At 44.3% G+C, this 24,304-nt stretch overlaps 1 protein-coding gene and 1 long non-coding RNA gene across 4 annotated transcripts in view; one reads left to right on the top strand and one right to left on the bottom strand.

Moving 5' to 3' along the window:
* Nucleotides 1-24,304, bottom strand: part of OXR1 (oxidation resistance 1) — a 1,217,970-nt gene that overhangs the window by 718,265 nt on the left and 475,401 nt on the right. The window lies entirely within an intron of this gene.
* Nucleotides 1-24,304, top strand: part of LOC115085627 — a 242,542-nt gene that overhangs the window by 169,824 nt on the left and 48,414 nt on the right. For both annotated transcript variants that reach the window (XR_003854908.1, XR_003854909.1), the window contains exon 3: nucleotides 5,648-5,760. This is a non-coding gene — a long non-coding RNA (uncharacterized LOC115085627). The remainder of the gene's footprint in view (nucleotides 1-5,647; nucleotides 5,761-24,304) is intronic.

The following is a 24,304-nucleotide window of genomic DNA, read 5'->3' as shown; positions in this document are numbered from 1 at the left end:
ATACAAGCCTTGGAAAAAAAATGAGTATATGGTGCAGCCAATGTTTTGCTATATTTACAAAAGCAAACATTAAAAAGTACCTGTTATCAATCTGAATTTCAATATTTACAATTAGCATGAAATACAGGAGAGCCAGGCTTGGAAACACATTAACTAGAGTGATCTTTGTGATTTAGTTGAATCTGTTGTTATGATTTTGTGCTGGAGCACACAAAACCCTACCTTCTGGAACTCTCTAGCAGCTGTGCTAAGAACTACAAAGAGTCAAAACTGGTTAAGAGGGCTCCTAAGATCCATTTCTTTAAGCTCGCTTATAGTGACCTTATTTCAGTGATGTTGTATGTATGTTTCTGCTCACTGTGAATGTTTTCTTGTACCCCGCCCTGAACCATGGAAAGGTGGATGAAAAATATTTTAAATAAATATAAAAGAGAAAGCAAGTAACTACACCATCAATCATCAGATACAAAGGAAGGAGGTGTCATGCTGACACCTGTACAGTAAAGCTGTCTAAGTCTCCGGTGTCACTGACATTTAAAACACTAGTACAACTACAGCATGGGTTATTTTTCCCTATATGCATCACCTTGCACTTATCCACATTAAATTTCATCTGCCATCTGGATGCCCAATCTTCCAGTTTCACAAGGTCCTCCTGCAATTTATCACAATCTGCTTGTAATTTAACTATTCTGAATAATTTTGTATCATATGCAAATTTGATAATCTCACTCGTCATATTCTTTTCCAGAACTTTTATAAATATATTGAAAAGCACCAGTCAAAGTACAGATCCCTGAGGCACTCCACTGTTTACCTTTTTCCACTGAGAAATTTGACCATTTAATCCTACTCTCTGTTTCCTGTCTTTTAACCAGTTTGTAATCCACGAAAGGACATCGCCTCCTATCCCATGACTTTTTTAGTTTTCTTAGAAGCCTCTCATGAGGAACTTTATCAAACGCCTTCTGAAAATCCAAATATACTACATCTACCGGTTCACCTTTATCCACATGTTTAACCCCTTCAAAAAAATGAAGCAGATTTGTGAGGGTAAATCCATGCTGACTGTGTTTCATTACACCATGTCTTTCTATATGCTTTGTGATTTTGATCTTTAGAATAGTTTCTACTATATTTCCCAGGACTGAAGTCAGGCTCACTGGTCTATAGTTTTCCGGATTGCCCCTGGAGCCCTTTTTAAATATTGGGATTACATTGACTACTGTCCAGTTATCAGGTACAATGGATAATTTAATAATAGATTAACATTTTTTACTAATAGATCTGAAATTTCATTCTTTAGTTCCTTCAGAACCCTGATGTGCATACCATCTGGTCCAGGTAATTTGCTATGCTTTAGTTTGTCAATCTGGCCTACTACATCTTCCAGGTTCACAGTGATTTGGTTCAGTTCATCTGACTCAACACCCTTGAAAGCCATCTCTGGAAACGGTACCTCCCCAACATCCTCATTGCTAAACTCAGAAGCCTACTTCCTGGCTTCCAATTTTGGACACATTTAAATTTACTTCATCTCATCTGCTTTTCCATGTCTCTGATAAAATTGTTTTATGTCACTGTGAAGATTACAACAAAGATTTAATATGTTGCAGTGGTTTTGTAATGCACACTTTCTAGTGTCCACTGCCCACACTGTGCCCATTACTAGGCAAAGAGAGAATAAATGACTAATTGGGCTTCAATCACCAGAAAAGGAAAACAGAACAGCAAGCGAAGAAACACAATAAGACACAGATATTGTGATGCAGTGCTGCCTCACTGATTTTCTTTCCTCTCTTGTGTGACAGGCTGTTGATGGGCTGGCATAGTGAGACTATATAATATACCACAGCAAAAAACTTTGGGGCGGATTTTAAAAGGCGCGCGAATAGCCTACTTTTGTTTGCGCTCCAGGCGCAAACAAAAGTACGCTGGATTTTAGTAGATACGCGCGGAGCCGCGCGTATCTGCTAAAAACCTGGATTGGCGCGCGCAAGGCTATGGATTTTGTATAGCCGGTGCGCGCCGAGCCGCGCAGCCTACCCCCATTCCCTCCAAGGCCGCTCCGAAATCGGAGCGGCCTCGGAGGGAACTTTCCTTTGCCCTCCCCTCACCTTCCCCTCCCTTCCCCTACCTAACCCACCCGCCCGGCCCTGTCTAAACCCCCCCCTTACCTTTGTCGGGGGATTTACGCCTCCCGGAGGGAGGCGTAAATCCCCGCGCGCCGGGCCGCGACCTGGGGGCGGGTACGGAGGGCGCGGCCACGCCCCCGGACTGCCCCGGGCCGTAGCCACGCCCCCGTACCCACCCCCAAAACGCTGCCGACACGCCCCCGAAACGCCGCGACGACCGGGCCCGCCCCCGACACGCCCCCCTCGGAGAACCCCGGGACTTACGCGAGTCCCGGGGCTCTGCGCGCGCCGGGAGGCCTATGTAAAATAGGCTTCCCGGCGCGCAGGGCCCTGCTCGCGTAAATCCGCCCGGTTTTGGGCGGATTTACGCGAGCAGGGCTCTGAAAATCCGCCCCTTTATTAAGAACTCAGAAAAAGTTAAGAGCTATGCTTTCACATCAACAATGTCTTGAAAAGTACTGCAGAGCAAATCTCTGACACCCTTAGGGGCCGATGTACTATTGGTGTGTAGAAAGCGGGCGTTCAATGCTTAGCGCCCATTTTCTTAACACACACCCAACCACCTCTCCCGGGGACCCAATGTCATATTTAAATGAACTGCTGCACTAAAAAGGATGCGCTAGGGAAAAGTGTGCTCCTCCAACATGTCCTTGACATCAGGTGTCTAGGAGATATGGCTGGGCACCCATGTCTGACCTGCCTTAAACTCCCTCCCCCCAAGGTCTATCTGAAAAACCAAGCGGTCCGGGTCAGATCCAGTGGGAGGGTGAAGTACCTGAATGGAGCCTCTTAGGAAAGCCCTTTGAAAACTTGAAATATTTTCCCTCCCGCGGGTCAGGAACCCCTGCTGGAGAACTTACTCCCAACAGGGCTGTTCCTGATTGGTCCATTTCACTTTAATGTTGATTTTCCACTCCACTTATTGCCGAATGGTCCTTTCACTGTCACATGTCAGTGAAAGGACCAATCACATTTCAGAAGGCTGTGCTGAATGGGGATTGGTCCTTTTAGTGATAAATGTCAGTGAAATGGACCAATCAGGAACAGCCCTGTTGGAGGAGGTTCTCCGGCAGGGGTTCCCGGCTGCAGGAGGGAAAATATTTCAAGTTTTCAAAGGGCTTTCCTAAGGACCGCCATTCAGGTACTGAACCTCCCAGATCTGATCCGGACTGCTTGGCCCATTGGGCCAGACCTTGGAGGTGGTCAGAATATATATATATATATTTTTTTTTTACCTAACTCCTTTTTGTTCCTCCGACTTCATATCACCATGATAAAAAGTAGGAGGAAGTACAGAAAAGCAGTATTTTCTGCTTTTCTGTACAACGTTTAGGGGTGCTCAGAAATGAATGTCTGCTCGAGGAAAACATTCATTTCTGAACGCAAAAATATGCGTATTGGTTGCACATTTTTTTTTGCATTGGGAGTGAATAACTAATAGCCTCATTCACATGCATTTGCATGTGATCTGTGCTATTAGTTTCCCAGAGCATTGGATGAACATTGTGGAGGTGCTAATCCTCTTATTGCATAAGGGGATTAGGTTGCGCCTGCACAACCCATGTCCAACTACGGGTTAAACAGTGCATTCAGCTGAGCACACTGTTTTGCATGGGCCCCTTAGTCTTCAAGTTCAGCACCACTGTACCCAGTCCGCAATGATAGGTCAGAGCAGCAAAAAGCTTCGCTGTGATAAGTCGTTCCTCTCATCTCCTTGACAACATGCTCATCCTCCCCTTCTCTGCTGCTCTACACTGTATCAATTTCTAACTGTACACATGCACCTGTGGCTCTCCCTATGATTTATATGAGTCCATTGACTATAATGGCTTATAGAAATCATTCCATTTCAAACAAATGAAACAAATAGGATTTGTTTAATTAATGGGGCCCCTTAAATTTGAGTTGGGTCCCTATGAAAGAAATGAATTGGCCTCTATTTGTTTCATTTTTCTATTTAGTTTTAAACTATTGTAAATCCCCAGTGTGCACAGCACTGAGAATCATGCATACTTTTACCTGCAGACAGGGTGGATAAAATACTAAGTCTGGTTGGCCCATAGAGGATGTCCTAAAGTTAGCCCGATAAACGTATCCGGATAACTTTAAGATAGCAGGATATATTCAGTGGTGCGGACGTACCACAGTTATATGGGCTGTTATCCTAAGTTTATCTGGCCAACTACCCAAGCCACTCAGTGGCTCATGAACTACCTTGGGGTGTCTGTGAATATGAACAGTTCCATTAAAGACCAGATGACACTGTCAGTAACTTGAAAAACCACCCAAGATGAAGTAGGAGCCAGAACGAATGCTGTTTCTGGCTGTATCTGGCTTCCACTTCTTGGAGCTAGTCACAAAACGTTAGTTATTCAGGCTTTTCTTTCCATGACTTTCTGCATTGTGTTACTCCCCTGCTTCCCCCAATTTGCATTATAATATAGACCGTCTAGGTTAGGGATAGCAAAATTTGATCTTCAAGTCCTGCAAACAGGTCCAGTTTTCAGAATTTCTAGAATGAATATTCATGAGATATTTTTGTGTACATCTGATCAAAGAATCAGGTTACTTTGCCTAAGTAGGCTATTCTGAATACCAGACCCTTTGTAGAACGTGAAGGCCAGCAATTGCCATCCCTCTTCTAGGCGCTCATTAGAGCATTTTTAAATAATTCATCAAGCACATTTGAATGCAGAGGTTGGGACTGAAAGTGTACATGGAACATTATACCTTGTCCACTGTTCAGAAGAGATAATTAGAAAAGTAATTCCCAAATGATAGCTATTGCCATCTGTGCTGATGGAGAGCAGTGAGAAACGTTGCTGACTAAATTGCATATATGTGCAGTTCTTTATAAATCTTCTGGTACCATCAGACTGATTTCTTAATGTTCCTTTTTTGGATATTCAGTATCTGCATAGTGAAAACATAATACAAAGTTTACATTTTTTTTTTTTTTATTTATCAGATTATTAGTTGATGTCATTCAGTGCCTATCCAATAACATCAGTTTAGGAAAGATATCCCATCAGCTTCGAATGTTACATGCAGCATTTGTGAGCGTGCAAAAAAAAAAGTCTGAAAATCACTGATCAAGTGCTTTTGGGATATATAACAGCAGCAATGTGCTCTTGGAAAATTTCATTCTGTTTTATTTGCAATTTTTTTTTTTATTTTGTTCATTTTGTTTCATTTGGCTAAAATGGAATAAACAAACTGAAAAAGAAAATAAAGGAAAAAAAAACAGACAAAACAGTGTCCAAAACATTGCCCCATCCAACTGGCAAAAAATGAACAGTCCTCTCAACATCCCCTCTCCTTCAGACTCTTCTGACCCACCTGATATAAATCACAGCTCCCCGACTTGTGTGCCCTCACTCTAGTCTCAATTGAGTCCCAAGTCCTGGAATTGCAGACTGTGTTGTATGTGTTGCAGCCCCTCTCCGGTTTCTCCCCACATGCTGCCTGCAGTGTCAGCTTCAGACTCATCCTTCTTCTTTTGTTCCCTGCAGGTTACTGAGAAAGAGGAGCGGCTGGTGCTGTACAGAGAGAGAATGTTCCCTCTGAGACCCTGCAATTGATGCAAATTCCTTGACTCTCAGGATGAAAACTGAAGAGTTCCCAGGTATGAATAATAGCTAATTTAGGCGAAAGTGATCCAGCCACATGGGGCTGGATAACTTTAAACATAATTCGTGACATTTAAAAAATATCAATTTAGGTTTAAAAGTTATCTGGGACATTCAGTGACACATTTATGCCATTGAATATCTGGGACAAGGTCTCCAGCTAACTATAACTAAATAACTTGTCTGCTCACAGGCTTACTGAATATTGGGTTGATGACACATAAGAAATCAGTATCAATTAGCTGCTTATAAACAGGGCAATACAGTAAAGTGCGGCCGCGGTTACCCTGCTTCTAACCCGCTTTCTACTCACTTTTCGGCCGCGTTAGTCCAACCCGCGATACACATCCCCTTTAACCCATTCTTACTGCCTGCGGCATGTATATTAGATGTAAATGATCGAATTAGCTATTCCCTCCCATACAGTAACGCGCGCCCCGACTATCGCTTTTTTAACCTGCAGTTTTGCCGCGCGTTTAACTTGCTAACTTACCGCCTACCCTTACCCCTGCGTTAGAGGCAGGGGTAAGGGTAGGCGGCAAACTTTCCCCCAGCCCCCGCTCACCTGCCCTGGCCGCGTCATTGGGTGCTGATCTTCGGGGCAGCCCCAGTCCTCTCTCCCCTCCTCCCGAAGCAACGAAAGCGGAAAAAGTGAAAAAGCGAAAAAAAAAAAAGTAGCAACGAAGCGACTTACTTTTCTTGCAGCCCTCCTCCGGAGACGGACAACAGCAGAGACGGACCGCGGCTCCCCTGCCTCCCGGAGGCAGCTGCCGGCGAAGATGGATGCCTGCACGGGCGAAAGCGGCCCCTGTGCGTGCAATTTGGCCACTCAAGGCGTGACGTCACGACGTTTGGCGTCACGGCATGTGACGTCACGTCTTGAGCGGCCAAATTGCATGCACAGGGGCCGCTTTCGCCCGTGCAGGCATCCATCTTTGCCGGTGGGGCCGCTTTCGCCGCCGGCTGCCCCCCGGGAGGCAGGAGAGCCGCGGTCCGTCTCCGGAGAAGGGCTGCAAGAAAAATAAGTCGCTTCGTTGCTTTACACTTTACATGTCGTTTCACCAGTCCTCTCTCCCCCCCCCCTCCCTGCGCCTTGCTTCGGGAGGAGGGGAGAGAGGACTGGCAATCCCGAGCATAGGAGAACCATTCACTTCCTGGTACCTGTCATTTCAAATGACATTTGAAATGACAGATACCTGCTTGTCTGTGAAGCATTAGGCCCGCGCACCCAGGATACTGAATAGCGCTCTATACAGTAAAATGGGTTGCGCGGGCCTAACGCTTCACAGATGCTTCTTGGACGCAGCTTGCATTTGCATGACATTTCAATACGGTATCAAGCGGTAGGTGAGCCGGACTGTGCGTGTGGCAACCGCGGGTGCGCCCGGCACTAACGCAGCTCTTCCTACCGCTCCTTACTGTATCGGCCTAAAAGTGCTGTCTCAAGGGTAGATTTTAAAAGGAGCACGCACGGCGTACAAGTGTGCGCGCTACCCGGCGCGCACACATGTACGCCCGATTTTATAACATGCACGCGCAGACGCGCACATGTTATAACATCAGGGGTCGGCGTGCACAAGGGGGTGAACAGTTGTGCACTTTGCGCATGCCAAGCCTGTGCTGCCTTCCCCCTTTCCCTCCTAGGCCGCTCCGAAATTGGAGCAGCCTCGGCGGGAACTTCCCTACCCCCCCCCACCCCACCTTCCCTTCCCCTATCTCCCTCGCCCTTTCCCTCTTCCTTTTCCTTTTTCTTTCTTTTGTCACAAAACTTACTTCAGCCCTGGGGCTGAAGTAAGTTGCACGCGCCGGCCAAGCAGCTGTGCGGAGGCCTCTGGCCCCGTCCCCAGACCGCCCCGCCCACGCCCTGCCCCTTTTTGCAAGCCCTGGGACTTACACGTGTCCCGGGACTTTATGTGCGTTGCCGGGCCTTTTGAAAATAGGCCCGGCGCGCGTAAGTCCAGTAACCTTTTCAAATTCCAGCCCTCAGTGCACATACTTTTACGTTAGAAAGGGGATTTGCAGTAAAAGGAAATATTAAATCAAACTTCCTACTTACACCATAATTCCCATCACAGTCCTTGAGATTATCAAGTTGTTATCACAACATGAAAGTGTTGAAAAAACATGCTACAATTAAAATGTTGCCTGGTGCTTTGTTTTTGGTATTCAAGTGCAGCATAGAGGTAGTTTCCCAATGGCAGTGTTCTATGAAATTCAAGCCTTCAAGGTCATTTCTTTGCAGCTTTGAAGATCTGAAGGAAGATTTTACAGGTCAAATTGTAAAAGCTACTGTTTTGTGTTCTGCATATACTTACAAGTGCCAACAACCTGCATTATTTTTTACTTTGTCTTTAGTTGTGTTTAGGCCATGTATTTATTCTGTGTTGCTATTATATTATTATTACATATTAAGATGTGTTATAAACTTTCTTGAGCTAAAATTTGAAAGGCAATCAAGAAATTATCCAGAGATGATGTGAATATAGTATATTTGGGGTTTTTTTTCTGAATAGTATAACAATGCAATGCTGGAGTTGCATTTTTGAAACGTTTAGAATTAAAAATTAGTGAAGAGATAGTTTGTTGTTATGAAAATGATGCCTATTTTAATAATTTTGGAGCAGGGCTAGAGGACCCACTGTGTAAACAGTGCAGTTGCACAGGGCAGCAGCTCAGAAGGGACAGCAGTCCTGGCATGCAATGGCCTAGGCAGATCCCAACCTATCTGCAGCCAAAGAGGATGAGAGGCCCGAGTTTAGTGCAAACATATCCCATCCATAGCCAAAAAAGAGAAGGAAAGGCCGAGCCTAGTGAGCGCATAATTGAGAGAGATGGAGAGAGCATAGGTGTGTCTGTGAGAGAGAGATCATGTGTGTGTATATATGTGTGTGACAGAGACTGAAAATGTATGTGAGAAACTGTATATTAGAGAGAGAAGAAAAAAGTGTGCCCCCTCCCTCCTCCACCAATCCAAAACTATCTGAGTGACTGGAAATTAAATGTTCCCAGGTATGGAGAGTGGTAATTTTTCAAAATTCTTATTAGTTTTAATTATTGGATGTTATTTGATGTGTCTGGTATTTTGAAAAATTGTATTGGTGTTTGGGAAAAGTTCTAAAAAATTATGATTTTAATTAGTGTATGTTATTCTATTTATCAGCTGTTTTGAAATATTTACTCATTGTATTAGTATGGTTTTATTATTATGACTGATGCTTTATATTTCTTGATTTTATTGTTTGATGTTCTATGAGGAATGGTAATATTTCTCTTTTTCCATTGATGCATTGCATAGCAATTCTTATGTTCTTAACATAGTAAATGACGGCAGAACAAGACTGAAGTAGTCCATCCAGAATACCCAGTTAGTTGTTTAGGGTTCTGCTTCTCTGTGCAGGTTACCTCCATACCATCTGTTAAGGTTAGTAACTGCCTCTCTATGCAGGTTACCCCCATGCCTTCTGTTAAGGTGGAAACTGCTGCTCCATACAAGTTACCCCTTTTCTTCTTTTCCATTCTTTAGCTATTAGGAATCCATTATTATATTTGCCTTTACTACTTCTTCTAGAAGGACATTCAATGCATCTACCACCCTTTCTGTGAAGAAACATTTCTTGATGCAGTGGCATACTAAAATATGTGCCTCCTGGGGTGGATACTACCTTTGGCACCCCTCTCCCCTCCCTCTCTATCTCCTCTGGATCCCCTCACTTGAAACTAGTAAAACCATACTAATAAGAAAATTTCCAGTGAGCTTATGAATAGAATAACATCCAATAATTATGAGCTCATACAAAATTTAAACATTTTTCTAAACAGCAATGAAATATTCCAAAATGGCAGACACATCAGGTATCCAATAATTAAACTAATAACAAATTAAAAATTCCCCACTCTCCGTACCTGAAATCTTTTGATTTCCAGTCACCCGGAGCTTGACTTGGATTAGTGGGGCAGCACAAAATTTCTTCACACACATATAACGCAGGTAGAAACCCATTGACACAAACAACCCAAGTAGGCTATGATTCTCCCACTGACAACCCTCTCCCCCCCCCCACACACACACACAAAGCCCAGGGGGAGAGAGAGGTGGGATGCTCGTGGGGGGAGTAGAGAAGCCTTATATATATATAAAAAACCTCCCAAACCAAAACAGCACCAACTGCCAGCCCTGAATCCTACCACTGAAAATGCAACACTGCAAATATTATACCAGGCTCTAAAACACCAATGCACCTCCTATTAGGAAAACAAAACAAGTCAGGCTGCTTTCGATTCCCTACCCAGAATCTAGCTGCTAGCAGAATATCTCACCTCTGTCATACATGCAGAACACACACACACCCTCAGCAGATACACAATAAAGAGACCACAAATTATACATAAAAATATGCAGACAAAAATTGAACTGGAGACCACTCTGTATGCAGTGCAATAATGGAAATACAGAATCGTTATTCCTCATAAAACAAACAATAAAATCACTCTCATTCAACGCTATCCTTCAGATACACACACACACACACAATCATATATGTTCTGTCTTATAAGTGATGAAAAGTAGAAGATTTGTACAGTGTAGCTAGCACTGCAGTGTACAAATCAATTCATCTTGTTAGACTTTTCATTACTTATAATAATTCTTTACTGATGTCAATTTTACTATGAATACATTTGAATGTGTCTGTAACAACACCCCCCCGCAACCCCAACCCACCTCCATAATACCCACCCCAATTCAAAGTCCCCTCTAAAATGGTACCTAATATATAGAATATCACCCTGACCATATGCAGAGGTTCTCTCTCTCTCTCTCACAACACACAAGATATGCATGTAAAGGCTGTAGAAGTACACACAGCAATAGTATTTTAAATACTACGCGCATACTAAAATGAGGCATATTTATGCTTGCATTGCAATACACACATTTAAGGGCAATACACACATTTGAGAACACAAACCCTTGCAAAATAAAAAATAAAAGACACCTAGAACCTTGTCATACCATAACATACCAGCACTATCTCAGTATTCAAACAGCAGTAGCCTTATCTATGGTACAATAGCAATGCAAATATTTATACCTTGCCCTAGAACACTAATACACCACCTACTGGCGTTAACAGTACAAGCCATTCTGCTACAAAGCCCTACAGAAAAACTACATGCCAGGAGAAATACTGCATCTCAGTTATACATGCAGAACACAGATAGTCCCTTATCTGATTCAGAATAAGGGACTACAAATTAGAAACAAAACATGCAGACAAAAGACAAAAATAAAATGGAAAGGCTGAAAGAACAAAATACAAATATGTATCGCATATTTCCTAAGATAACATATGCAAATCTCTAAAAATCCCAAAACCTTTTTTGTTTTACCTTTGCTGTTTGATCATATTTTTCTAATCGGTTGGTCCCAGGCTTTTTTCCCCATGCTTCCTTTCTTGGTCTTTTCCTGATTCCTTTTAAATGGTATCTTTTTCTTTCTGTTTCTTCTCTCTCCACCTTTCTTCTTTCCTTCTTCCCTCAAACACTCAGGCTCTCATTCTCACACGCTTTCTCTTTCTTACATACACACTCAAGCCTCAATCCCACACACTGTTTCTCTCTCACATGCTGTCTCTCACACACAGTTCTTTCTTTCACATGTTGCTACTTTCACATGCTGTCTCACACACACAGACTCTCACTCTCACATGCTTTCTCACACAAACACACATGTTCTCACACACATGCTATCTCTCTCACACACACAGAGGCTCTTAGTCTCTCACAACATACAGGCTCACACCCACACACAATCTCTCAGTTCTCTCTCACACACTCTATAGGGCCTTAGCCTCTGGTCCTCCTCTTCATGGGTAACCATGAGATGGGCTCCAAGGCAGCCCTGGTCTTTTTGGACTGCCGCGAGAGGAGATCTGCAGTGGCCCTGCCACAGATGCTGCTCCTCTTCCTTCATGCCTGCTCGGCTCCAGCAAATAGGTACGATGTCTATGTGACAACATGTGAAGCTGGAAGGAGAAGGAGCACCTGGAGGTTTGGGGGTCTCTGTTTTCTGTGGGCCATGGTGGCAAATAGTTGTGCATGGCCTGGCACACAAAAAGTTTAAAGGGAACAGTGCTCCACATCCCCCCTTCACCCCCCAAGGATGATGCAGGTCTCTGCCGACAATCAGTTTCTTCTTTTTTGGCAGCTGGCATATGGAGTTTTGTCGGTGCAAGTGGGGTGGGGCCTCCCTCCTAGCTGTCATCTGGGGTGGACCGCCCCCTCCCTTGGGATGCCACTGTCCTAAAGTTCCTGAGTCTTCCCCCTTGGAGCTTCATATTATGTCCCCTAAGTTCTATAACTTTCTACAGCTGCATATTATATTTTTATGCACTGCTGTGGTACCATCCAGAATACCCTGGAAAAAAGCAAAAAACAAAAAATACTTGGAACTCATGGGATTATTAGGCCAATTGTAATGCATGTTGGGTGTGGGCTTGGTCGTCAGGAAGCCAAGAATTATAATTACATTATTGTAAATCTCCCATATCCAAACAGCATTACCTGACAGCACTCAATCAGTAACCCCCCCCCCCCATACTAGGGCAGCACTGCAAATATTACACCAGGTCGTAAAACAGAAATGCATTTCCAATTAGGAAAACAGAACAAGCCCAACATATTTGCGCATCCCCTAATTTTGGCGAGGGTTGGGCTTTTAAAATTCACCTTAAAGCAGGTACAAGTGACTTGTGAGTGCTTTAAACCCACAGTGATTTTCAAAGTGGAGCTATGAGTAAATTTTTCCTTTAAGAATTGGTGCAAAGCCTGTGAGCAAACAGTATGCATGATCTTTGTCCCAATGCAAACATTGTGAAAATTGTTAATCCTAAGAGCCAGAGTTACACACTAGGATCTCTGAGAGAATTATAGAGAGCTGGACTAGAGAGTTTGAGGAGTGTATAGGCGAATAAGATGACTCATTATCAGCAAAAGAATAAACATGTCTAGATCCTTCCTTTCAAGCAGTGGGCAAAGCTTGACGTTGTTGGAAAAGAATATGAGCCCTAGTGCATTAGCATGGTGGTCCAAAAGTGACGGACTTAACCTTACAGGAAGGCCTCAGACAAAAGACCAGCATTGTGGCATTGGAACAAGAGCTGCACTACTCTCACCAAAAAACATCCGAGAAGCCCTTCATCATTCTGTGTGAGGAATAAGCAGTTCCTTTTAATTACAACGGAATTGGAATGCGAGCAGCACCTTGATTAGCTGGGAAGGAAGGATTGAATTGTAAGTATCTACCTGTCCTGAGAAATAGGAGGACGAACTGCACATAGGGGCGGATTTTAAAAGGAGCGCGAATAGCCTACTTTTGTTTGCGCTCCAGGCGCAAACAAAAGTACGCTGGATTTTAGTAGATACGTGCGGAGCCGCGCGTATCTGCTAAAAACCTGGATCGGCGCGCGCAAGGCTATGGATTTTGTATAGCTGGCGCGCGCCGAGCCGCGCAGCCTACCCCCGTTCCCTCCAAGGCCGCTCCGAAATCGGAGCGACCTTGGAGGGAATCCTCTAACGCCCTCCCCTCACCTTCCCCTCCCTTCCTCTACCTAACCCACCCGCCCGGCCCTGTTTACACCTCCCCCTTACCTTTCTCCGGGGATTTACGCCTCCCGGAGGGAGGAGTAAATCCCCGCGTGCGAGCGGGCCTCCTGCGCGCCGGGCAGCGACCTGGGGGCGGGTACGGAGGGCGCGGCCACACCCCCGGACCACCCCGGGCCGTAGCCACGCCCCCGTACCCGCCCCCAAAACGCTGCCGACACACCCCCGAAATGCCGCGACGACCGGGCCCGCCCCCGACACGCCCCCCTCGGAGAACCCCGGGACTTACGCGAGTCCCGGGGCTCTGCGCGCGCCGGTAGGCCTATGTAAAATAGGCTTCCCGGCGCGCAGGGCCCTGCTCGCCTAAATCCGCCCGGTTTTGGGCGGATTTAGGCGAGCAGGGCTCTTAAAATCCGCCCCATAATGTATTTGCCTCTTTTATGAATTCTTGCTACCTCAATCAAACTCTTTAGGAACCCCAGCCTGGTGTGTGAAATGGATTGCTGCATTTGCTCTGGATTCCTTACCACTGAGGATCCAGTTAACCCCCTTGTAGGGGCTCAGGCTCCCATTCCCTATGATACTGGGAAGGGTGCAGTCTACCCAAGAAAAATTTGTTTGCTATCAATTTCCTATCCCACTGCATATTTACATTTGGGAGCTTGAATTCTCCTGTTCCTTGTATCTAAAACTCGACATTTTACTCAGGACTTGGCTTCCCCGTGTTCCTGCTGCACAGGAAGATGGCTGAAAAATAGCAATAATTCCTCAGATTATGTAAAGAACCGCTTAGCCAGGAAAACTTCCCCCAATCCTGTCATCCTGCTGTTGCAATCTGTATATTCCTCTGACTTTCCACTGACAGCCAAGTACAGGATCCAGTACAAGGTTTGGGTCACTAGAGTGTGGGAATTCTTTCTATCCTGGAATCTGTAGTCTTGGCAATGCCTGCTACTGGATCCAATTAGAAGTAGTTATGGTCCTAAATCAATTCTCAGTATATTAGGGCCTAATCAAAAAACTCATGCACAGTTCAACGATTCCCAAAATAGGGAAGGTCTACTGAAATAACACAGACAAGATAAGATTTAACTGAAAACAGTTCAAAATGTAGATTGCTTGCTGCTTTTATGATGTACATATGATGATGACTGGAGGATGTTGTGCAGGCAACATATGCTCTTAAGATACTTATCCAAACCTTTTTTTTTTTTAATTTATTTTTTATTGAATTTCATTTAAAATCAATTTAAACAAAATATATAGATAGCAATTTACAGATCATAATTGTCCAACATTTGTACAAAACTCATTTATCTGTAATTACAAACTCATAATTGGGGGAGAGAAACCAAAATACATTTTTTCCCTTATTAACAAAGATTCAAGAAAGAGAGATATCTACCTTTGTTGGACTTCATTATTTCCTCCCACATTGCTTTTATCCTGCAAAAAAGTCTCCAAATGCATCGGATCATTAAAACTAAACTTATTTCCTTGATATGTTATAAAACATGAACATGGGTATTTTAGAAAGAAACTTGCTCCCAAGGCTACCAACCTAGTCTTTAGAGACAAGAAATGCTTTCTCTTCACTTGAGTAACTCTAGATACATCATGGAACATTTGAATAGGTTGGCCACAAAAATTTAATTCTTTAAATCTAAAGAAGTCTCTAAATAATCTATCTTTCTCCGATTCCAATTGTAGTGATACAATGTAGATCTTTTATTAATTATATCTATAGATTCTTCTAGAAAGGTGGAGACTCCAATTGTTGGGTCCTCCACCTTTTCCTCTCTTTCCTATTTACTATCCCTAATGGGTCTTCTAGGAAAATAAAAAACCTTAGATATTTGTGGAATATCTTTAACCTCATACTGCATAATTTCTCTAAGGTATTTTAAAAACATTTCCTTAGGGGAGAGGAGTCTCGTCTGCGGAAAATTAACTAATCTTAAATTCTTGTATCGTAACATATTTTCAATATATTCTAAGTCCCTATGGATAGAAAGGCTATCCTTGATGTGGATCGACTCTGTATCTTGCAATAATTTAACCTTTGTTGCCATTTTTCCTATCTCCTGTTCCATTTTCACTATTTTCTTTCCATGATCTTCAATTTGTGACTTATTTTCATGTATAATTATTGGTAGAGATAATTTCATTTGTTGGATATTAGCATTTACAGACGACACCATTTTCCAAATATCGGTTAAGGTAACATTGTCTGGAGGAGTTGAAGGCCATTGTTCGGGCCGCAACAATTCTCCTGACAATGAAAGATTATCAATAGGAGTTGAAGCTCCTAATGCCATATCTGCAGTTTCTAAGCTTACCTCCCCATTTTTGGAGGTGCTTGCCGCTGCATTATCTAATGATATTGGAAATAATGCCGTCGGTTGGGGTGGAAGTATTGGTCCCTCGCCGGGGCTCAAGGAAGCTGAAAAATGTTCCCCTGAGTTTTCCCCTAATGGCGCTTCAACCCGTCGAATGACGTGGTTGTCCATGGGGCCTCGGGGAGTTATTGGGGAAGCCGGAAAGGACTTCACCTTTCTCTTTTTCCCCATACACCCGCCTTGGAACAAAAAGAATAAATGAGTACTTTCCTTCTTCTCCGATACTAACCCCGGACTTACCAGACTTATCCGGACGAAGCCGGACAAAGCCGCGCGCCCCTTAGGAGCGCGCGGCTTAGGAGGCGCGCCGGTGGCGACACACGCCACAGACTGCCCGTTCTTATAGGCAGGCGCTTGTCTATGACGTCAGTCCCAGATCTTACACACCGAGTCTCCCAGCTGTTGTCAGCGTTGGTAATCAGGAAACAAGCTCGGGTGGGTGATGGTAGGCTGGTTCGAGCCCTTCTCTCTCCTCGGCTCTCCCCAGAATTCAAAGTCTGGCGCCCGTTCTTATAGGCAGGCGCTTGTCTATGATGTCAGTCCCAGATCTTACACACCGAGTCTCCCAGCTGTTGTCAGCGTTGGTAATCAGGAAACAAGCTCGGGTGGGTGATGGTAGGCTGGTTCGATCCCTTCTCTCTCCTCTCCTCGGCTCTCCCCAGAATTCAAAGTCTGGCACCCGTTCTTATAGGCAGGCGCTTGTCTATGACGTCAGTCCCAGATCTTACACACCGAGTCTCCCAGCTGTTGTCAGCGTTGGTAATCAGGAAACAAGCTCGGGTGGGTGATGGTAGGCTGGTTCGAGCCCTTCTCTCTCCTCTCCTCGGCTCTCCCCAGAATTCAAAGTCTGGCGCCCGTTCTTATAGGCAGGCGCTTGTCTATGACGTCAGTCCCAGATCTTACACACCAAGTCTCCCAGCTGTTGTCAGCGTTGGTAATCAGGAAACAAGCTCGGGTGGGTGATGGTAGGCTGGTTCGAGCCCTTCTCTCTCCTCTCCTCGGCTCTCCCCAGAATTCAAAGTCTGGCGCCCGTTCTTATAGGCAGGCGCTTGTCTATGACGTCAGTCCCAGATCTTACACACCGAGTCTCCCAGCTGTTGTCAGCGTTGGTAATCTGGAAACAAGCTCGGGTGGGTGATGGTAGGCTGGTTCGAGCCCTTCTCTCTCCTCTCCTCGGCTCTCCCCAAAATTCAAAGTCTGGCGCCCGTTCTTATAGGCAGGCGCTTGTCTATGACGTCAGTCCCAGATCTTACACACCGAGTCTCCCAGCTGTTGTCAGCGTTGGTAATCAGGAAACAAGCTCGGGTGGGTGATGGTAGGCTGGTTCGAGCCCTTCTCTCTCCTCTCCTCGGCTCTCCCCAGAATTCAAAGTCTGGCGCCCGTTCTTATAGGCAGGTGCTTGTCTATGACGTCAGTCCCAGATCTTACACACCGAGTCTCCCAGCTGTTGTCAGCGTTGGTAATCAGGAAACAAGCTCGGGTGGGTGATGGTAGGCTGGTTCGAGCCCTTCTCTCTCCTCTCCTCGGCTCTCCCCCATCCAAACCTTTTTTAAATCCAGCTACACTAACTGCACTAACCACATCCTCTGGCAACAAATTCCAGAGCTTTATTATGCGTTGAGTGAAAAAGAACTTTCTCTGATTAGTCTTAAATATGCTACTTGCTAACTTCATTGAGTGCCTCCTAGTCCTTCTATTATCAGAAAGAGTAAATAACTGATTCACATCTACTCGTTCAAGACTTCTCATGATTTTAAACACCTCTATCATATCCCTCCCTCAGCCGTCTCTTCTCCAAGCTGAACAGCCCTAACCTCTTCAGCCTTTCCTCATAGGGGAGTTGTTCCATCCCCTTTATCATTTTGGTTGCCCTTCTCTGTACCTTCTCCATCTAAACTATATCTTTTTTGAGATGTGGTGACCAGAATTGTATAGAGTATTCAATGTGTGGTCTCACCATGGAGTGATACAGAGGCATTATGACATTTTCCGTTTTATTAACCATTTACTTCCTAATAATTCCTAATATTCTGTTTGCTTTTATGACTGCTGCAGCACACTGAGACAATGATTTCAAATTATTATCCACTATAATGCCTAGATCTTTTTCCTGGGTGGTAGCTCCTAACATGGAACCTAACATCGTGTAACTACAGCAAGGGTTATTTTTCCCTATATGCAACACCTTGCACTTGTCCACATTAAATTTCATCTGCCATTTGGATGCCCAATCTTCCAGTTTCGCAAGGTCTTCCTGTAATGTATCACAATCCGCTTGTGATATAACTACTCTGAATAATTTTGTATCATCCGCAAATTTGATAACCTCACTCGTCGTATTCCTTTCCAGTTTATTTATAAATATATTGAAAAGCACCAGTCCAAGTACAGATCCCTGAGGCACTCCACTGTTTATCCTTTTCCACTGAGAAAATTGACCATTTAGTCCTACTCTCAGGTCGATCCTGTAAGGCCGCGGTAATAACAGTGCGGCAGTGTCAGGCGCACCCTTCCTCCCCGCACGCACAGTTCTCTTCACTAACTCCCCGATACTCTCCTCTAATCGTATGCAAATGCATGCCGCAGCTTTAAAGCGGTAGGGAAGGGTTATGCCCGCGTAACCCATTTTACTGTATAGGCGCTTAATACAGCGCCTATACAGTAACCAGGGTGCGCTGGTACCTGTCATTTCAAATGTCATTTCAAATGACATTTGAAATGACAGGCACCATGAAGTGAAAAAAAAAATACCAAAATATGTAAAAACCTGAGTGTTCAAAAAAAAATAAATTTTAAATACCTGTCGGAGGGCCGCGTGGGTCCAGGCGGCGGCGGCGGGAGCCGGGTGGTTGCGTGTTAAATCTAGGCCGCGGGCGGGTGGGCGCCTGTTCCAGGCGGCAGCGGCGGCGGGGGGACACGCGTTAGTTCGAGACGGTCGGTGGGCGGCGGGTGGTCGCGTGTTAAATCTAGGCCGGGTCGCACAGGCGCGCATTCATTCATCCAGGCGGAGGAGCCGGCGGCGAAAGCTGCCGGCTCCGCCTGAATGAATGCGCGCCTGTGCGACCCCTGCGATTCGGCGCTCAAGGCAGTCACAGCATTCATTCACTGCCTGTGGGGGCTGCCGGGGCAGCCCCCACCGGCAGTGAATGAATGCGACCCCTGCGATTCGGCGCTCAAGGCAGTCACATGCCGTGACGTCACGGCATGTGACTGCCTTGAGCGCCGAATCGCAGGGGTCGCACAGGCGCGCATTCATTCACTGCCGGTGGGGGCTGCCGGGGCAGCCCCCACCGGCAGTGAATGAATGCGCGCCTGTGCGGACCCGGCCTAGATTTAACACGCGACCACCCGCCGCCCACCGACCGACTCGAACTAACGCGTGTCCCCCCGCCGCCGCTGCCGCTGCCGCCTGGAACAGGCGCCCACCCGCCCGCGGCCTAGATTTAACACGCGACCACCCGGCTCCCGCCGCCGCCGCCTGGACCCACGCGGCCCTCCGACAGGTATTTAAAAATTTTTATTTTTTTTTCTGACAGGTTTTATGTGTCCCACATCATTACATTTTCTCGATCATCTCTGTATCACTTTTTTTTTTATTGTGTTTTATTGTTTTTGAGTGTCTTAAGCGGTGTCGATGGATTTGTTACTAGACTCACAGTCCTAACTCCTACTAGGGGGAGGCGGTAAACTAACACGTTACGGCCGCGGCAAAACAGTGCGTTACTAATGAGATAACCTGAGCGCGCGTTACGGTATCGGAGGGGAATAGCTAATTCCTTCATTATACAGCTAATTCGTTCATTTACATGCCGGGTGGGGAAGGGTTACGCGTCTGTTTTAAGAAGCGCTACGGACGCGCGAAACTGGAGACTGTATCACTGGTTTGCCTTACGCGTCCGAATTGTGCGCAGCGAGCTCGTTACAGACGAGAAATCTTCAAATGAATGTTACTGTATCGAGCTGTCTGTTTCCTGTCACTTAACCAGTTTGTAATCCACGAAAGGACATCGCCTTCTATCCCATGACTTTTTACTTTTCTTAGAAGCCTCTCATGGTACTCTAATCTGTCATTCAAATCTGCCTCTATATCGGAGCACTGAAGGGTAACAAATATAAAGCCAACTTTCGAAAAGGGCTCTAGGGATGAACAGAAGAATTACAGATCAGTGAGCTTGACATTTGTGCCTGGTAAAATGGTGGAAGCTATAAATAAGAAGAAAATTACTGGTCATATGGATAAACATGGCTTAACAGGGAAGAGCAAGTATGGATTTAGCAGAGGGAAGTCTTAATAAACTTTTAGAAATCTTTGCCATGTAAATAAGCATGCGGATAATGGTGACCCTACCAATATGGAGGTCAATATTCAAAGCCATTTAGATGGATATATCACAAGTTATCCATCTAAATGGCAAGTTTTGAATATTCCCTCTTCTTATCTGGCTAGAGGTTGGGGACATTCCAGGGCGGGCCTCAGTTAGCTGACTAACTTATCAGGCTAACTCCGATATTCGGAACTAACCGAATAAGTTCTTCTGCTAACTCAAGATATGTCTTCTAGCAGGTCTAAATTTATCCAGTTTCATGTGGCAGGATAACTTTAGCCTTAACTTACTTTATTCAAAATAATACTGCTGGTTAAGTGGTGATGTAGCACTCAAAAAGAAAAAAAAAACTCATGGACCTGGTGGTCCAAATGACAGACCCTCCCCCCCCTTTCAAATTACTGCAGGCGACCCTACCGGGTCAAGCATCCCCACCCCCTAAATTCTGCTAAAAGGAATGAAATAAATAGAAAAGGTCTGGCACCTGCCTGCCCCTCTCCCCTGGCCCGTTTCCTAGTTCTACATTTGTGATGTTTAAATACCCTCCTCAGGCTTTTTTCCCTCCCCCTCCTACCCCAACTCTAACCCTCCCACCCTTGCAGTACCTTCAATCTGTAAGCTCTTCAGCATGGATCGTGGTAGCAGCCTACAGCAACCAGGCTTGGTGCTTCTAGTATAGCTTCCTAGTAATGGCAGCAACTCCAGGCCCAGGTCATGGTAGGCTGCTACCGTGATCCAGGTTAAAGAGCTTACAGATTGAAGATACTGAGCTGGTGGAGGTAAAAGTGGGAGGGAGAGAAGCCCTAGGAGGGCTATTTAAACATTACAATGTGGAAACGAGGAGTGAGTGGGCGAGGGACCAGGCCAGTGGCAGACCTCTTCTTTAATTTATTTTAATCTTTTTAGTAGATTTTGGGAGGTTGGGATGCTCGGCCTGGTAGGGCTGCTTGCTATAGCTTGTTGGGGGTGAAGCTGTCATTCGGGCCATTAGGCCAGAAAGATTTTTTTTTTTTGAGTGCTGCAGCACCAATTAACCAGCTATATTCTTTAAAATATAGCCAGTAAAGGCTAAAGTTATCCCACTAACAGTTAGCTAGATAACTTTACATCTAACTGGCGATATTCAAAAACTAACTAGTTAGGTTTAAAGTTATCTGGCTACAGTTAGCCAGATATTTTTAATCTGGGATATTCAGTGAGATATGTATCCCACTGAATATCCCAGATAACTTATCTGGCTGACTTTAGTCAGACAGGTTATCCATTTTTCGTGTTTTTGAATATTGGCCTTATAGTGGCTTGGATTTTCGAAGACATTTAATAAAGTCCCTTACAAGAGACTCCTCATGAAAATAAAATGTCATGGGATAGGAGGAATCTTTGTTGACCCAGTCTCTTTAATGGTTCTCAATTATCCCGCCAACCTTGGCATAGGAACCCGTGCTGAGTTCAAATACAGATTGATTCGTTACTGAATCCACTCCAATCTTCTCCTTCTGTTCTCTGTGAACTGCCTGGGAAGGGAGCGGCTAGAGCAGGAAGTAAAAGCTGTTCTCTGCAGAGTAAGATGCAGCACACCTGGAAGACAGCAGATTACCACTCTCACAGGGCGATGCAAGAAGCTGCACGCAAAACGGGTTCTCATATTGAGCATCTGTTTTCCTAATGTGTGCACAGCCACATCCCCTGTGTGCCTGATGCAGTATTCAAATGAGATAGCAATCAGAGCGGCATAAATAGGGGCATGGATAGATCTCATTAGCTCCGACACTGGACTTTGTCAGTTATCATGCCTCAATGGACTTTCTTTTATTTAATTTAAACTCCCTCGTGTCTCTTGGTGGTGGCACCATGTACCCTTTTCCGGATTCGCAGACCTCAATGATAATTTTACTGCCCCAGATGGAGTCTGGAGTCTGTTACTGCCCCAGATGGAGTCTGGAATAAGCGATCCCACTCCCTGCACCTTGGATCATTCCTGGACTCTACTTGGTGGTGGCAGACATTGAACAACCTCCTGACTGAAAAACACTTCTTCACTCTCCTCTCATATCGCTGACTTTTTAACTGTTTCAGTCCACAGCATAACTGTTTATTTATTTTTTTTCAGTGGGCTCTCCATAACCATACTCTCTTCAGCCTGCCAGTCCTGCTCTGCCACTTCCAGAGCATTTCCCTGGGCATCTGTGCCCACTTTAGGTAAAGAAATAAAGATAAACCAATTTGACAATGCCAAAGAAGCCTTCACCAGTGCTGGCTGCTAGACTGTAAGAAAACTTTATTCCATTTCCAGAGCCAGAGTTAAATTTCCCATGCTAAAAAACGTGTGTTGGACACCCACCGTTTGAGCGCACTTTTCAGCATCAGACAGTAATAGTTAATGTCTTCATTTACATGGATTTACATGCATTGGGCACGATCCAGTATGTGTCTGTTAGAATGTGAGTTTTACATTTACATTTATATTTTATGGGATTTATGAATTGCCTAACTCAATAAAGGTTTAGGCGATGAACATAAAAGTACATACATAATAATAAATAATTAAATTAGTAACATATAATTAAAAGGGTAAAAACAAAATAAAATAAGCAAATATAAATTACAAACTAAAACACATGCATTATAAGATAAAGACAGAGTAATAATAATTCGAGATAAGAACATGAAATAAATTAAAAGTAACAAATTTTAAACAAAAATGTTTTAAGGAGAGCCTTGCAGGTTTTAATTGAATTGCACTGACGAATCTCAGAAGGAATAAAGTTCCAGAATTCTGGGCCAGCTACAGAGAAATATCATTCACACGTGGTGCATAGGCGTGCAACTTTAGAAGATGGAAAATCTAAGAGAACTCATTGAGCAGAGTGCAAGGACAGAGAGAGTTAATACATTTTAAAACTGTGTTAGTCCATGGGCAGGAGTCATCATTGAGTAATTTGTAGATGTTCATGCCAAGATTAAATTTGACTCTTTCAAGAAGAGACAGCCAGTGTAGTTCAAGCAGAATGGGAATTATGTGATCAGAATGCTTCAGGCCTGAGATGAGGCATGCTGCTGAATTTAGCAATAACTGAATGGCACGTAGCGTGAAAAATGGGAAGACCAATGTAGAGGCTATTGCACTAATCAACAATAGGAAATATGGAAGCCTGAAGAACAGTGCAAATTTCCGGTGGATGCAGGAGTTTTTTAAGGCTGGAAAGAACTCATAATCTGTAAAAGCCTTGTTTAATGACCTACTTCACTTGCGGCTTAAAAGAAAGAAAACTGTCTGATAAGACTCCAAGGCTTTTCATCTGTTTTTTTTATTTGAAATATAGAATTATCAAGACCTATGGTGGTTTCTTTAATTGTGGAATGTGGACTAGACATGATTAAAGTCTGTTATGTTTTAGCCATGAATTAATTGTTGAAAACCAAATACTAAAATGATCTAGTATTTCATTCCAGGAAGAATGGACACGGATGATGAACTGAATGTCATCAGCATAAAGTTTGTAGGAATTAGTCAGATTGACCAAAAGTTTACAGATCAATGCTAAGTAGATGTTAAAGAGAAGAGAATAAAGAGCTGAGTCCTGAGGAACACCAGTTTTTATAGAAGAGAGAGAGGAAATTTCATTGTGAACGTTAACTTGTTGTGATCGGTTAGAAAGGTAGGAGCGAAATCATGCCAAGACTTTTCCAGACAGGCCTCATTCCCAAAGACAGAAAAGGAGAATGTTGTGATCTATAGTATCAAAGGCTGATGAGATGTCAAGGGAAACAAGAAGGAATTGGTGACCAGCATCAATACTTCTTCTGATAGTGTCTGTTAAGGAGAAAAGAAGTTCAGTACTTAAGGCACGTTGAAATCCATATTGATGTAAATCAAGTAAGTCAAACTTTTCAGCATGGTCTGATAGTTGATATAACACTGAGACTTCAAGAATGTTTTAAAAGAACTGTAGAGCAGAAATAGGTCTGTAGTTACCTGGGTCAAGGTTGGATTTTTTTTAAAGGAGAGGATGAACAACAGCCTTCTTTAGGCTTGTGGGAACAGTGCCTTCATTCAAAGCTAAGTTTATTAAGTGTGCAAAAAGGTAAGGTTTCCTTGGCAGTCTTGAGTAGTGCTGAAGAGCACAGGGCTTGAGGTCAGAGGGTGGTATTGGATTTAGAAATGAAATTGCTAGCTTTGCTAGAAGAAGCAAAATCTAAAGGGTCCCAGGTGGATG

This window comes from Rhinatrema bivittatum, chromosome 2 (genome assembly GCF_901001135.1).
Source record: "Rhinatrema bivittatum chromosome 2, aRhiBiv1.1, whole genome shotgun sequence".
NCBI classification, from domain to species: Eukaryota; Metazoa; Chordata; class Amphibia; order Gymnophiona; family Rhinatrematidae; genus Rhinatrema; species Rhinatrema bivittatum.
Note: the sequence above shows the minus strand (reverse complement) of the source record. Positions and strands in the feature narration are given on the sequence as shown.